Genomic DNA, 14,257 nt, shown 5'->3' on the forward strand with positions numbered 1-14,257 from the left:
CATTCCCCTTCTCCAGCGCCGTGGCTGTGCCAGCCTGTGCTCAGCCTGGAAGTGCAGGGAGCTAGTGCCCCCCTGGGCGTCCTCCCCCAGTGGAGACAGGAGCCGAGGGGTCAGTGCTCTGCCCCATCCTCGGGAGATAATGGGGTGCTCTGTACACAGGGCCTTTCCCTTATCTCCCAGCCCCATCGTGCCTGCTTCCTGGGGTCTCATCCCAAGGAAGCCACTTGTCTCAGACTGTGCTGCGGGCGGCTGAGGGGCCCCCTGGCCTCCGGGCCCCTTGCATACCTGCAGGGCAGATGTGCCGCTGGGCTGGGTAGCTGGTCCTCTGCGGGGGTCAGCTCTTTGTGGGGAAGGGGAACAGCTGGGAAAACACTCACGCCTAGCTGCCTGAGGTTTCCCTGCTCCCTCCTGGAATCCTGATCCTGAGCCCTCTGCAGAGCCCGGGTCTCGACAAATAAGTCTCCTGAAGGTGTGCAGTCTCGCTCCCCCAGACAGGAGCGGGTGGAGGGTGGAAGGCAGGCTTCCATCCAGGTGATGTTCTCCCCGGGGGTGATCCATGCTCCTGCCTTCTTCCGTCCTCTGCGTTGGCCCCCAAGCCAGTGAGCAGGCCTCACTCGAAGCCAGAAGGGCCCTCCATCCACCAAAGTCTGATTGTCCTCTCGGTCTGCCCCCACAGGCTCAAGCCCCTCACCTATTCATGGCCAACAGCAACAGCGCCACCTTCAGGCCGCCGTGGAAACATGTATCTTCTGAGCCCTGCAAGGTGCCTGGATTCGTCTTTCAGGCGGGGAGGCAGGATGGCAGGAGCGGGGTGCGGGTGGGAAGGTTCACAATTGCAGGCTGATGCTATTGGGCAACTCACATCACCGCTCTGAGCCCTGATGTGAGGTGCGTCTGGCAATTCCTCCCGGGTTGGCTGTGAGGATAGAGTGAGATGATCATAGCGCACACCTCGATGGCTGGGACCAGCTCCGAGGCTGGATCACATGCTTGAGTGCCTGGTTTGAAAAGTCCCCAAACAACCAACCGTTCGTGGAGCTTATGAACTCACCGAGGTCCTTGGCGCCCTTTCCTTTCGTTCTTTGCATTTTTTTTCTTTCTTTCTTTCTTTCTTTTTTTGGCGTTGGACTCAGAGATACAGAATTCAATTGCTCACCATCATCAGCTCAACTCACAATCATTACGGCCACACCTGACTCCTCTTGTGCTTTTGTTTGCTTTGTTATCGTCACTCTTGTCCCCCTTCTTGACCGCCCCCCCTCTCCTCCCTTCTCCCCACAGGCAAACATCCTTAATGTTGTCAATGTGTGAATGTGTGTGTGAGGCCATGAAAATATATATTGCAGCATATTAAGTAGTATTTGCCAGACATCTTGTTTGGCGTTACATTTTTACGACCTGCCTGTGTTAACACACATCACTCTAATTCATCCCATCGCCTCGCCGCGTGGGGTTCATCATTTGCATATGCCCCCGCGATCTCTCCACTCCTCTGTGAGCAGGCATCTTGCTTGCTTCCATCCCTTGGGTGTTACCAGTAACTGCTTCGAGGAATATCCTTGGGCACGTTTCCTTGTCTCCCTGGGTGAGAGATGCTCTGGGCTGTGTGCCCAGAAGTGGGATTGCTGGAGTGTGGGGTACATGCTCCCCACCATGCCCCCCCCCCACACACTTCACACTCCCACTAGGACAAGGATTCCCAGGTCCCCACATCTTCACCACCATGTGCCCGCCTGAGGGTTCAAAGTGGAGCTCATTGTCACCTCCCTCTCCCTTTCTACCCTAGCTGCCCTGCTGGGCGTGCTGCAGGCCTCCTATGTACCATGTACTTCAGTGCCTTTTAAGACAAGAGGCTCCAGCTGCTAGGTGACCCCACCCCTCATCACTTGCCATCACCAGGCACAAAGCGCCACCTTAGACACAGCCAGCTGAACAAGGGATGGTGCGTAAGCCTAAAGACATAGCAAGCCCTAACCGGTTTGGCTCAGTGGATAGAGCGTCGGCCTGCGGACTGAAAGGTCCTAGGTTCGATTCCGGTCAAGTGCATGTACCTTGGTTGCGGGCACATCCCCAGTGAGAGGCGTGCAGGAGGCAGCTGATGGATGTTTCTCTCCCAGCGATGTTTCTAACTCTCTATCCCTCTCCCTTCCTCTCTGTAAAAAATCAATAAAATATATATATATTTTTAAAAAAGACATAGCAAGGTGCATGACCCGCCCCACAATGGCCCTAGAAACCCCCTCCATCCTGAGATGCCAAATCAATTCATCGATTGCAGCTCACATGCCCACCGCCTCGCTCTAGGAAGTAGAAATGTGTGGCAACACAGAGGTGGGGGTGATTCTGTCGGGGCTGCTGTCCGGATCCCTGTTAGCACTTTCCTTGGTTGTCTCTGAGCAGGAGGGGCCACTGTGGTGTAGGACAGACTAGGGTGTGGGACCTGGTGGCAGTGTCCCCTTCAAGCACCCATTCCTCCACATCTCTGAAGTGCTTCTGCACAGAGGTTTTCAGACTCACAAGCTCTGAAGTCAGAGTGTCCTGGGCTCCAGTCTCCACGTAGTGCCTCACAGGACTGCGGTAGATGGCAAAGATGAACTACATGGGGGTGCTTAGCAGGGTTCCAGGCACAGGCTAACCCCCCGAAATGGCCATCTACTAACAGTAATTGTCCATAACGTAGGAAATGCATTCTTTAGTTTACAAAGTAAAAAAGTGACTCTCCGAGAGGCTGAGCCACTGGCGGGAAAGCAGAATCCAAACCCAGGTCTGTCTGTTTCCATCTTCCCAGGCTGCCTGACCTCCAGGGTCCCAGCCTCTGCCGGAACCTAGAGTCCTCCCCAGGGTGGGCAGCAGGCCCCCCGGCCACCTCGGCAGGAGTCCCTCAGGGAGTGGGAGGCCCAGGGCAGGCCGAGCCCAGGTGGGGCTGGAGGAGGCGCCCAGGTGCTGGGGAAGGGGGCAACCTGGCCCTTCTCCAAGCACACTCAGAGCCAACCCAAGGGAACCCCCGATTGTGTCAGTGCCAGCATGCCTGGGGCACAGGCATTGGAGACATTAAATATTCAACGTGTCGGCTGGCTTCCAAGCTTGGTAATTAAAACTCTTATTTCATATTTTACACAGGATGGACAGGGAGGGCATGGGGCTGCTCTAAGAGGTTCATGGCTTCCTCGTTCACAGAGGAAGTGGCTCTCCTGAGGACAATTTCCCTCCCTCGTGGGACCCACGCTGCCCTATTTATGAAGTGATTTCCTGGGAGGGCAGGGAGTGAAGGTCGGGAGGTGTCCAGGGTGTAGGGTCATTCAGAGCTCCCAGCGCGGTCTCAGACTTTCTTTCTTCTTCTCCAGAACGGGTCTGCGTTCCCAGGAGCCTGCAGAGGGCTGGGCCTGGGGCCACTCACCCCTGATGCACAAGCAGCCTGGGAACAGCTGGCCCTGGAAATGGGAAGAGGGAGGGCCAGAAGGAGAGGGGCAGGGGCGGGGCGAGGGGCTTCTCTTAGCGTCTGTCGCCATCTGCTGGCCACATGCTGAACTGCAGAGCCCAGCAAAGACCAGCTTTGAGCTCTGGGCTTGGAGAGAGAGGAGATGAAGGAAAATCAGGCCTAGTGCTTTGGGAAACACTCTGAAAACACAATTTCGGTTTGTGAATTGTTCGCTCTGTTATTCTCCGGGGTCAATAAATAAATAAGACTCGGACGTGGGTCTCTGGGGACCCAACCCGGCATGATAACCTGGGTGTGCATGGTCACCATGGTGGCCTGCCCCTCGAGTACTCAGTGTGTGCTGAGCACTGGGCTACATGATGTAATGAGTTATCTCATGGTGGGGCCTGTTATCACGCTGCACGCCCATTTTACAGATGAAAACACTCAGGCTGAGGGAGGCCCCCAAGGTCCCGAGACACTCTTAAGAACGACAGGTATCAGGTGTCGGGACTTATTGCGAAGCTGTGGTGGTGAGACGGTGTGGTCCCAGCCCGGGGAGAGACACAGAGTCCAGTGGAGCAGAAGGAGAGCCTGAGGCTCGCTCCTCCGCTGCCGCAATCCTCCCCTCTCCAGCCCCCTGGGAGCAGGTGGGGCCTACATCTCTGGCTGCCGCTCCACCTGCTACTCGACCCCAGAATCTCATACCTACCCGCCTCCCGGACAAGGCCATCTGGCTATCCCACAAGCACCGCAAACTCGGCACGTCTCTAACTGAACCCCGTGTCCTTACCCCATGTTCCCCTCCAGTGGGCGGCACCCTCGCCCGTCCGTCCAGTTGAACCAGTCACCAATGCCAGAACCCGAGGGGTCACCCAGATTCCTCCCGCTCCCTCACTCCCACGTTCGGGACTCACCACGTCCTGTTCATTCTTCCTCCTAACTAGCCCTCCAATGGGCCCCCCCTCTCAATCTCCACAGCCACCCCGGAAGCATCTCTCACGTGGACAAGTGCAGTAGCCTCCTCAGAGCTTTCTTCCCCGTCAGTCTTAAAACACGAAGTCGGCGTGTCACTCCTCTGTCTAAAGCCCTCCAGTCATTGGCAGATGGACAGACACATAGTCCAATGGAATAGAATTGAGAGCCTGGGAAAGAACGTATGTATTTATGGTCAATTAATTTTCAGCGAGGGTGCCAAGACAATTGACGGGGAGTGGGGGGTAGTTTAGTCTTTTCAACAAATGGTGCTGGGACAACTGGATAGCCACCCCCTTACCTCGCGCCATATACAAAAACTCACTCAGAATTGGTCCAAAAACAGAAAGGATGAGAATAACACCTTTGTAAAGGGTTGGTAGGAGACTTCAGTGGGCTAATGTTTGCAAAATGCTTCGCAGTATACAAGTGCTTGTGGCTAGATGGGTAGGTGGATGGAGAGAATGAGAGAAAGACGAATTGTTTTGCTTCTCTCTCAAAGCCGGAGCAAAAGCAGCCCCTCCAGGGGAGCAGCCGCCGGGGTTCCCCATCGGAGAGGCTGGAAGGCAGGGCAGCCCTTTTACTCTGAAAATGCATCGGTTTAGGAGCAGCAAGACAAATGCCCCCGCTGGTAAGAATGTGTAGACCAGAGGGTATTGCACCAGCATCCTGTCAGTTAAGGAATTATAGCTCTTAGGATACCAGCTTCTGCACAATAAAATGATTTTTAAAACAACACTTTAAAACGCCGATTAAAGCATAATGCTTTGTTTAGTTACTGCCACAGAATGTTTTGTTTGCGAATTACAGCCTCGCGGATTTAATTTACTTTCTGCTGACACCCATATTAGACGTGATGGACCAGCAGGCCCCGCGAGGCTGCAGGCTCCAAAGCAGCATCGTGGGGACATGAGCTGGGCAGGCGGGTGGGGGAGGGGGGGCACGAGGAGGAGGCTCCACCGCTGAGCCTTTTTATGGAAGAGGGGGCCTGGCCAGGCTTCCTCCCCACCCCCAGGCCCCCAGGGTCTCCCGATGGCCAGCACGCAGCAGTCCCCACCCCACCCCCCACCACCATAGGCTCTTCTTACCCGGTGGGATTCGGGCTTGGCAGGACACTGTGTGCTGAGAGCAGAGGCTGAAAACTGGTCTCCAAGGACCCAGTGCAGCCAACGGATGGTGAACCTTGCTCGTGCCACGATTTCTAACACGAAGGCCACCATTTGAAAATCCGGAGGTCTCGCTTAAACATCTGGAGGTTGTGCTGCTTTTGAAAACTGGGAAGAGCCGGCAGCGCTGGACTGGTGTTGTCCTGGCAGAAAGGGAGGCTGGCGTGAGAGGTCACGTGCTTTCCGGGTTGTCACAACGCTTCCCGTTCCCTCCTGGCCCCCTGACAGTCAGGAGGGGGAACCTCACTCGGGTCCTGTCTGTGGGTGCATGTGAGCTGTGGTGTGGCCCCAATCCCATGTCTGTCATTCAGTGTCCCAGCAGGAAACACGCAGCATGCGCAGAGCCGGGGCAGGAGGGAGAGTCTCATGATGGGATTAGTCATGAAGGTGTGGGCAGGCTTTGGGAAAAGCCACAGGGAATGACCCGGTACCCCGTGTACGAACACTGGAGCTGTCACCATCTTAGGTCTGAGGGGATGCAAGGGGCGGCCCTGGAGAGGCAGCGCTGCTGGCGGCACTGAGGTTGGATCCGGGCTCAGAACCCTCCAAGTGCCCTCTCCTCCCTCCCTCCCTCCCTTCCTCCCTCCCTCCAGGCTCCTCCGATGCCCCCCATGGGCCACACCAACTGGAAGCCCAAGACGAAGGAGTCCATCTGGGTGAGCCTCCCAGAACACAGGGTTGGGGGGGGGGGGGTGGTGTAAAGACAGAATCTGGGGAAGGGCCGTATGGCAGAGAGCCAGCATGCCAAGTGTCCATCAAAGTGGCACAGCAACAAAATTCATGCAGAGGACCAAATGTTCAAGAAAAAAAATAAAATAAAAGAGTGTGCATGTATTCATGTGGAAGTTAAGAATACGTATCCTTATGCCTTTACTAATGTGCCAAGGCCTGGCCCACTTCCCTCACTGGCATCGCGTTCTTGGTCCCTGTAGTCACCTGACTTTGCATCAGTGACACTGGGGAAGTTATCCCAGCTGGCCCCTCCCACCCACCCCACTCTCTTTTTTATTTCTATTTGGGGAAGGCGATTCCCATCCATTCCCCAAAGAGGAAACAGCATCAGAAACCAGACCTTTCTATTTATTTATTTATTTATTTATTTATTTATTTTAATATATTTTATTGATGTTTTTACAGAGAGGAAGGGAGAGGGAGAGAGAGTTAGAAACATTGATGAGAGAGAAACATCAATCAGCTGCCTCCTGCACACCCCACACTGGGGATGTGCCTGCAACAAAGGTACATGCCCTTGACTGGAATCGAACCTGGGACCCTTCAGTCCGCAGGCAGACACTCTATCCAATGAGCCAAACCAGTCAGGGCAGAAACCAGACCTTTCCATCCTTCTCTCCACTCCCCTCAAGTGAGCTTGGACACTGCCCTCAAGAACAGCTCATTCCTCGTGTCGGCTCTGCTGCCATAGGGTAGCTCAGCAAGGCAGAGCACCCCTGCCCTGAGGAGGGCTATCTGGTCTAATGGCTCCCCCTCGGTGGGGAGAGAAACTCAGGGAGGGAGAAGTCAGAAGCTTCACTTCAGCCCCAGGTTCAAGCTGCATCCTCCAATTCAGATTTGCCATTATATTACTGAAGTGATTGTCCCCATTTGATCTCGATTCCTTATGCCCTATATGGAACCTTTGACTCATTTTTGGGCTGCCCAGCATAGACTCTCATCCTGTGGGTCTCTGAAGAAATCCCCCACTTGATGAGCCTCAGAGGGAGACAGAACCCTGTAGAAGCCCAAAAGGCCAGTTAGCCACTTTCCCAGCCTCCCTTGCAGCTAGGAAGCACGCACAGGACCGGGCGAAGGCAACCACAGGACTTTGAATCAGTCACTAGAGGCTCAGGGAGGCAGTCGCAGAAAGATTGGCTTCCAAACCAGCAGGGCAGCAACAGTGCAGACTGGGGTGTCTGTCGGCAGTGACAATGGTGGTGGCCCTGGTGGTGGCAACAGCATCCTGGCCACTCCAGTTCTGTGACCCAATTGTGGGTATGGTTGCATAGTCACCAAGCCTGATTTTCCAGCCCTCCCTCCCTCCCAGGCACAATATGAGCCACCAATATCCTTTATTTAAATTTATTTTCTATCTTATTTTCTTTTTCCATCACCAGTTATGCCCTCTATGCCCTCTTTCACCTCCACCCACCCCTGCCACAATAACCACTCTGTAGTCCATGTCCATGAGTTTCTCTCTCTCTCTCTCTCTTTCCTCTTCTTCTTCATCTTCGTCTTTGTCTTCTTCTTTGGTGAATTCCTCTTCTGCTAAAATCAGATAGACTCCATCCCTTTCTGTTCTGTGTAACCTTGAACTCCTAGTGATGCTGGACCACACATACCCCAAGAGCCAGAACCCTGGAGGAAAAAGATGGTCAATGGTCCTCCAACCTCTCCCCCAGCTACTGCTGCACAGACTGTGTCGATTTGGACTATTTTGATTGTAAAAAAGCAAAACAAAACAAAAGCAAAGCCTGAAGCTGTGAGACAATTAAGGGAACTTGCTGGTCTACAGGCAGATGCTCGCCGAGAAACATTTTTCTCTGGCTCTTTTTCATATCTTTCTCGCTGTCAAAATCACTTCCAGCCCCTCATATGGGCCTCTGCAACCACAGGCCCTCCTCTCTAGCAACAAAATGACCACAAAAGTTCCCGCCTCCCACCCTCCCACACCATCCCACAAAAGAGGGTCTCTTCTATTAGCTCCCTCAGAAGTCCTGGGTGTCCAGATGGGGTCACATGCCTGTCCCAACACACACCATGGTGGCAGGGAAATGGGACAAGCTGAATGCCTTAAGCAAATCAAAGCCCATCCCTGGAGCTGAATCTTCTCAAACCACAGGGTGAGAATGAGGGCCCCCCAAAAAAAATCAACTTACTACTGGCGGGGAGAGGGACACGGATGCTGGGAGCCTTTGGGGGACTCAGGTATCTCGGGCTGGGCTCAGCTCCACCCCTGCCCACAGTCCCTTTCCCCTTTCATGTCTTAGTGGCCAGCTCTGTACCTTATGGAGGGTGGGGTGCATTTCGGAGCCCTCTCATTCCTGCTATTCTCCAGGTCTCATAGCATTACCTCAAGTCAGTGGACAGATTTGTGTCTGCCTACACTTCACATGTTGAACTCCAACACCCAACACCTCCGAATGTGACTGCCTCTGGCGATAGAAACTTAACGAGGTGGTAAGTTAACATAAGGCCACTAGAGTGAGACCTATTCCAATCTGACTGGTGTCCTCATAAGAAACTCTTCATATATATATTCCCGTTCCCGTTGCAGGAAAAATCCTGCAGTAGGGTTTCCTGCTGCACTCTACCCCGCCCTGCCTGCTCTCCTCCCTTGTCCCCCGCCCCGCCTTCTCCGCCAGCCCCCCTGCTTTTCCCTTCTCCCCAGGCCTGCCTGCTTTTCCCTTCTCCCCCGGCCCCGCCTCAGCTCCTCCCTTCTCCCCTGCCCCGCCTTCTCCGCCTTCTCCGCCAGCCCGCCTGCTTTTCTCCCTTCTCCCCCGGCCCCGCCTCCGCTCCTCCCTTCTCCTCCCCCCACCCCCGGCTTGCTTGCTTCTCCGCAGCTTTGCTCCCTTCTGCAGCTCTTGACTTCTTTCTACGGTGTCTTGATATGCAAATTAGACGCCATCTTTGTTGGGGTAATTTGCATACTCTTCCTGATTGGTTAGTGGGTGTGGCTTGGCTGGTGGGCGTGGCTTGGGCGTAGCGAAGGTGCAGCCAATTTGCATATTTGTCTATTATTAGGTAGAATATATATATATATATATATATATATATATATACACATATATATATATATATTACAGAGAGACACCAGGGACACATGTGTACACAGAGAAAAGGCCACAGTCAGAAGGCAGCCATCAGTAAAGCCAAGGAGAGAGGCCTCAGGGAAAACCAAACTTTAAACTTGGGCTTCCAGCATCCATAACTGTGAGAAAATAATTTCTGTTGCTGAAGCCAACCAATTTGCGGTACTTTGTTATGGCCGCCAGAGCTGACTAACCCAGGGAGGGTCAGTCCAGCCAGGTTCCTGTCCCTGTCCCCCCTCTGCTCCTTGCTGGTGACATGACTCCGGGCCCAGCAGCGTAGCTGGGGGAACACATTTTCCAAGACTGGTTGCTCTGTCCAGTTCCTGTTGGCCACTTGCAGACATGGTGAATGCCGAGAGCATGCCAAAACATTCAACGGAGGCGGGGAAGGGCTAGGGCCAGTCTATCCAGTGCACTAGTCAAAGAAAACCACATGACCACACCTAACTTAAAAATCTCGCCCTGGCCAGTGCTCAGTGCTTAGAGCATTGGCTTTCCGGGCGCAGGTTCAATTCCCTGTTAAGGGCAGGTACCTCAGTTGCAGGTTGCCCAACCCCGGTAGGGACATGTGGGGGAGGCAACCAATCGAAGGGTCTCTCTCTTATGTCAATGTTTCTCTCTCACTCTCTCCCCCTCCTCCCTCCCTTCCACTCTCTCTAGAGATCAATGGAAAAAATACCCTTGGGCAAGGATTTAAAATACATAAATAAATCTCAGTGGTTTACAACAATAAGGGTTCATTTTTCACTCATCCTTTGTGGATCATCTGTAGCACTACCCATTCTTCAGTCTATGTTATCTTCACTCAGGGATCCAGGCAGAAAGCGTATCTCCATCTGGAACATGATCTTGTGGCTGAGAAAGAACAATGCTTCTTAACGCTAACACTGCGCTCAGCACTGCACACGTAACTGCCATTCACATTTCAGTGAGGAAGCATGAGTCTACCAGCTGGGAAGTGTAGGCCTCCTCCAGGGACTGGCAGCAAATTATTGAGAACAATGGCACAATTCACCACATTATTTCTAGCAATGCCTTTTGCTTTAAAGTCTATTTCTCCGATGTTAATATAGCTAACAGACCCAGCAGAATCTCTTTTACCGTTCTTTTAGTTCAATTTTTCTGTCTTTGTATTTTAAACAGTGTATAGTTTGATTTTTAAAAAATCTGTTGTTACAATTTGTCTTTTAACTAGAAAGTTTTGAGTTTTTAAAAAATATATATTTACTAGAGGCCCGGTGCACGAATTCATGCACCAGTGGGGTCCCTCGGCCTGGCCTGTGGGATCGGGCTGAAACCAGCTCTCCAACATCCCCAGAGGGGTCCCGGATTGTGAGAGGGTGTGGGCCAGGCTGAGGGACTCCACCAGTGCATGATGGGGGCTAGGGAGGGATGCAGGAGGTTGGCCAGCTGGGGAGGGACAGCAGGAGGGCTCCAGGGCATGTCCGGCCCTTCTTGTTCAGTCCTGATCCCCCAGACCCCAGCAGCAAGCTAACCTACCAGTCAGAGCATCTGCCCCTTGGTGGTCACTGTACATTATAGTGAGCAGTTGAGCAGCCTTAGCATATCATTAGCATTTTATGCTTTGATTAGGTTGAACGGATGACCAGATAACTGGACACTTAGCATATTAGGCTTTTATTATATAGGATTGTGATATACATTTGAATTTATTTTTCCACTTTATCCTGTGTTTTGTAGTTTTTCCAGGTTTTTTTTTTTTTTAATTGATTTCAGAGAAGAAGGGAGAGGGAGAGAGAGATAGAAACATCAATAATGAAAGAGAATCATTGACTGGTTGCCTCCTGCACACCCCCCACTGGGGATCGAGCATGTGCCCTGACTGGGAATCCAACCATGACCTCCTGGTTCATAGGTTGACACTCCACCACTAAGCCACACTGGCTGAGCTTTATTTTTTTCAGTTTTTATGTTCTTTTGTTTCTGCTTCGATTTCCTCCTTTTTTCACCCCTTTCCATCTTTTCAAAAATATTATTTTTTCTTTTTCAGGTTTGGACAATAATTATTCTTTCAATGGTAAACTTCAAAAATCTTAACATTCATTTTTCATTAAAAGTCTAACACGAATCAATATTTTTATGGACAGTGCAAAGATGTTAGATTGATTGAACTAATGGTTCCAATTCTTCACTTTCCCTGAGTGCAAACTCTTTGCCATAATCCTTCACAGCTCCCTCCTACTACAACTCTAGACTCAGCTATGTGACCTGCTTTGGCATGACATGTAAGAAGAGTCTTGGGAATGTGCTTGTGTGTTTCTATTTGCTCTGTTGTGTCTCTGCCATTGCCATGAGAACTTGTCCAGACTACCTGGCTGGTGAGTAAGAGACCCATGGAGCAGAGTCAAGGCCCACAGCCAAGGCCATTATAGATCAGCTGATCCCTGACTTGTAAGCTAACCCAGCCAAGCTCAGCAGAGCTTCCTAAACCACCTAAGCAGATGCCAGGTATGTGAGCAATAAACAAAATATAATTGCATGCCTCTGAGGTTTTGTGGCTACTTGTTATGCAATATATAACTGATGCACACATTATAATGTTTTAACTTCAACAATCCTCTTATACTTTATATACTATCATCCCATTATTTGGGTTTTCCCTTTTATAATCCCACCATTTATAAACTGTTCTTGGTTTTTGCCCTTGATGTTTGTTTATATTTACCCACGTTTGCTATTTTATTTGCCCGCCAATCCTTATTGTTCCTTGGATCTTCCTCTTGGAATCATTTTCTTTCTTTCTGAAATATATCTTCTAGAAGATCCTTCAGTTAAATTCTGTTAGTAGTAACTCTTTAGTTTTGTTGATCTGGCAAGTATTGTGTTTTCATTCTTGAAACCCTGTTTGCTAAGTATGCAATTCTAGGTAGACAGTTAATTTCTCTCATTGCATTAAGGCTATTATTTCCTTCTGTTGTTGTTACGGTTGAGCCCATTCTTGTTGTTGAACAGTCAGGAGTTGGTGTCACTGACATGTCACCGTCTGCCTTTAAAATCAGCTCCCGTGCCTGGTGTTCTGCAGTTTCACTGACCTAGGTTTTCTTTTCCCTTATCCTACTTGGAATTCATCGTGTCTCCTGAGGTTCTTATCTTTCATATATTTTGGAAAATGCTTAGCCATCGTTATTTGACAACTAGAGGCCCGATGCATGAAATTCGTGCAAGGGGCTCGGCTTCATCCAGAAGGTTGTCCGGATGGTCATTCTGCTGTTTGGTCTAATTAGCATATTAGCTCTTTATTATATAGGATTGCCTTGCTCACAACTTTATTATCTCTTTTTAACATAGCTGATAAGCATATGATGGACTGTCTTATCCATTTCCTTGTCTCTCTGGGATGCCTTTTGTGGTATTTACTTCAAATCCATCATTTAATTTACTGATTTCTCTTCAGTTGTATCTAAATTGGTATTTAACCCTTCCAATGAGCTATACATTTAAAATGGATCTGCCACTGCTGCGTGTCTTCTCTGCTCTTTTCCCCATGGGTTTTGTGGTTTTTAATTTCATTGGGAAGCCTATCTGTGGGAATTATATGAAACCTGTGCTGACAGTGAGTTCTTCCAGAAAGGACTTGTGTTTGCTTTCGCCAAGTACCATAGATACCCAGGTCCATTTTAGATTGAAATGTTCAGCTTTCTGGCCCATGCAAACAGTGTGGCCAGAATTTGGCTATGTATCTACTAGGGAAATGTCTTATCCTTTCACCCAGAGCCAAGGCAGAGAGAGAGACAACTTTCCTTGCTGCCTACCTCTGGAGGAAAGTTTTGGTGGTGTTGTTTTTGTTTGTTTCTTTTAAATATATTTTTATTGATTTCAGAGAGGAAGGGAGAAAGGGAAAGGGAGAGAGAGATATAAACATCAATGATGAGAGATAATCATTGATCGGCTGCTTCCTGCATACCCCTACTGGGGATCAAGCCCACAACCTGGGTATGTGCCCTGACTGGAATCGAATTGTGACCTTCTGGTTCATAGGTCGACACTCAACCACTGAGCCACCGCGGCTGGGCAGTGTTGTTGGTTTTTGTCTAGTTTATCCTTCCCTTGAAGATATATTCCTTCTTGGCTCTCATCCTGCATGGACCCAAGCAGACACCCCTACAGGTGGCAGCAGCATCATTGTTTACCTACCTCCAGAAATGATTTTCAAAATACTTCTCAGCCATGCAGCAGCCAATCGGGACAAACTGGCCAGACGGTACCTGTGCATAACTCCTGAATATCAACTTTGTCTAACCTCCTAGGCCTGTGTTTCTGCTTTATTCCTGGCCTCAGATGATTTTTCTGACTTTCTCACAAGCTTGTCCATGCATTTAAAAGGGTGTTTTCAATACGTCTCCTAATAATTTTGTATAGTTTGTTGTTGTTATATTTTCAGATATAATATTGCTAGAAATATAGCCCAAGAAGTTGATGAGGCTCAAACAACAAAACATCCAGGAGTAAGCAGCTCAAACCTGGGGCTGCAGCTTAATGTCATATGAGACCTAGGATCTCTCACATTTTCTGTTTGCTGGCCTTAGCATTTGCTTGTCATGTCATAAGCACGTGATGGTGACTGACTGAACTTTCAACCTTCAGGTCTGCTTAGAGGCAGGAAGAAAAGAAGAGTGGCAAAGCACTTCCGGGGTGTACTCAACTAGAAGTCCTAGTGGATTTGAAAAAAAAACACAAAAAAACTTTTTCTCACTCAATGACTTCTACAATAAGTAGTATGGGCCAGAAGTTGGCCACATGACTAATCCTAGTCCAACTACCCAACTACTGGGCGAATGACGATGAGATTACCGTGAACACTCTGGACCAACTGTGAGTCATTCGCTCCAGCTGGGGTGAAGGTCCACCCGCCCTGAGATCAAAGGATCTCC

The sequence above is a fragment of the Eptesicus fuscus genome, chromosome 15 (assembly GCF_027574615.1).
Source record: "Eptesicus fuscus isolate TK198812 chromosome 15, DD_ASM_mEF_20220401, whole genome shotgun sequence".
Classification (NCBI taxonomy): Eukaryota; Metazoa; Chordata; class Mammalia; order Chiroptera; family Vespertilionidae; genus Eptesicus; species Eptesicus fuscus.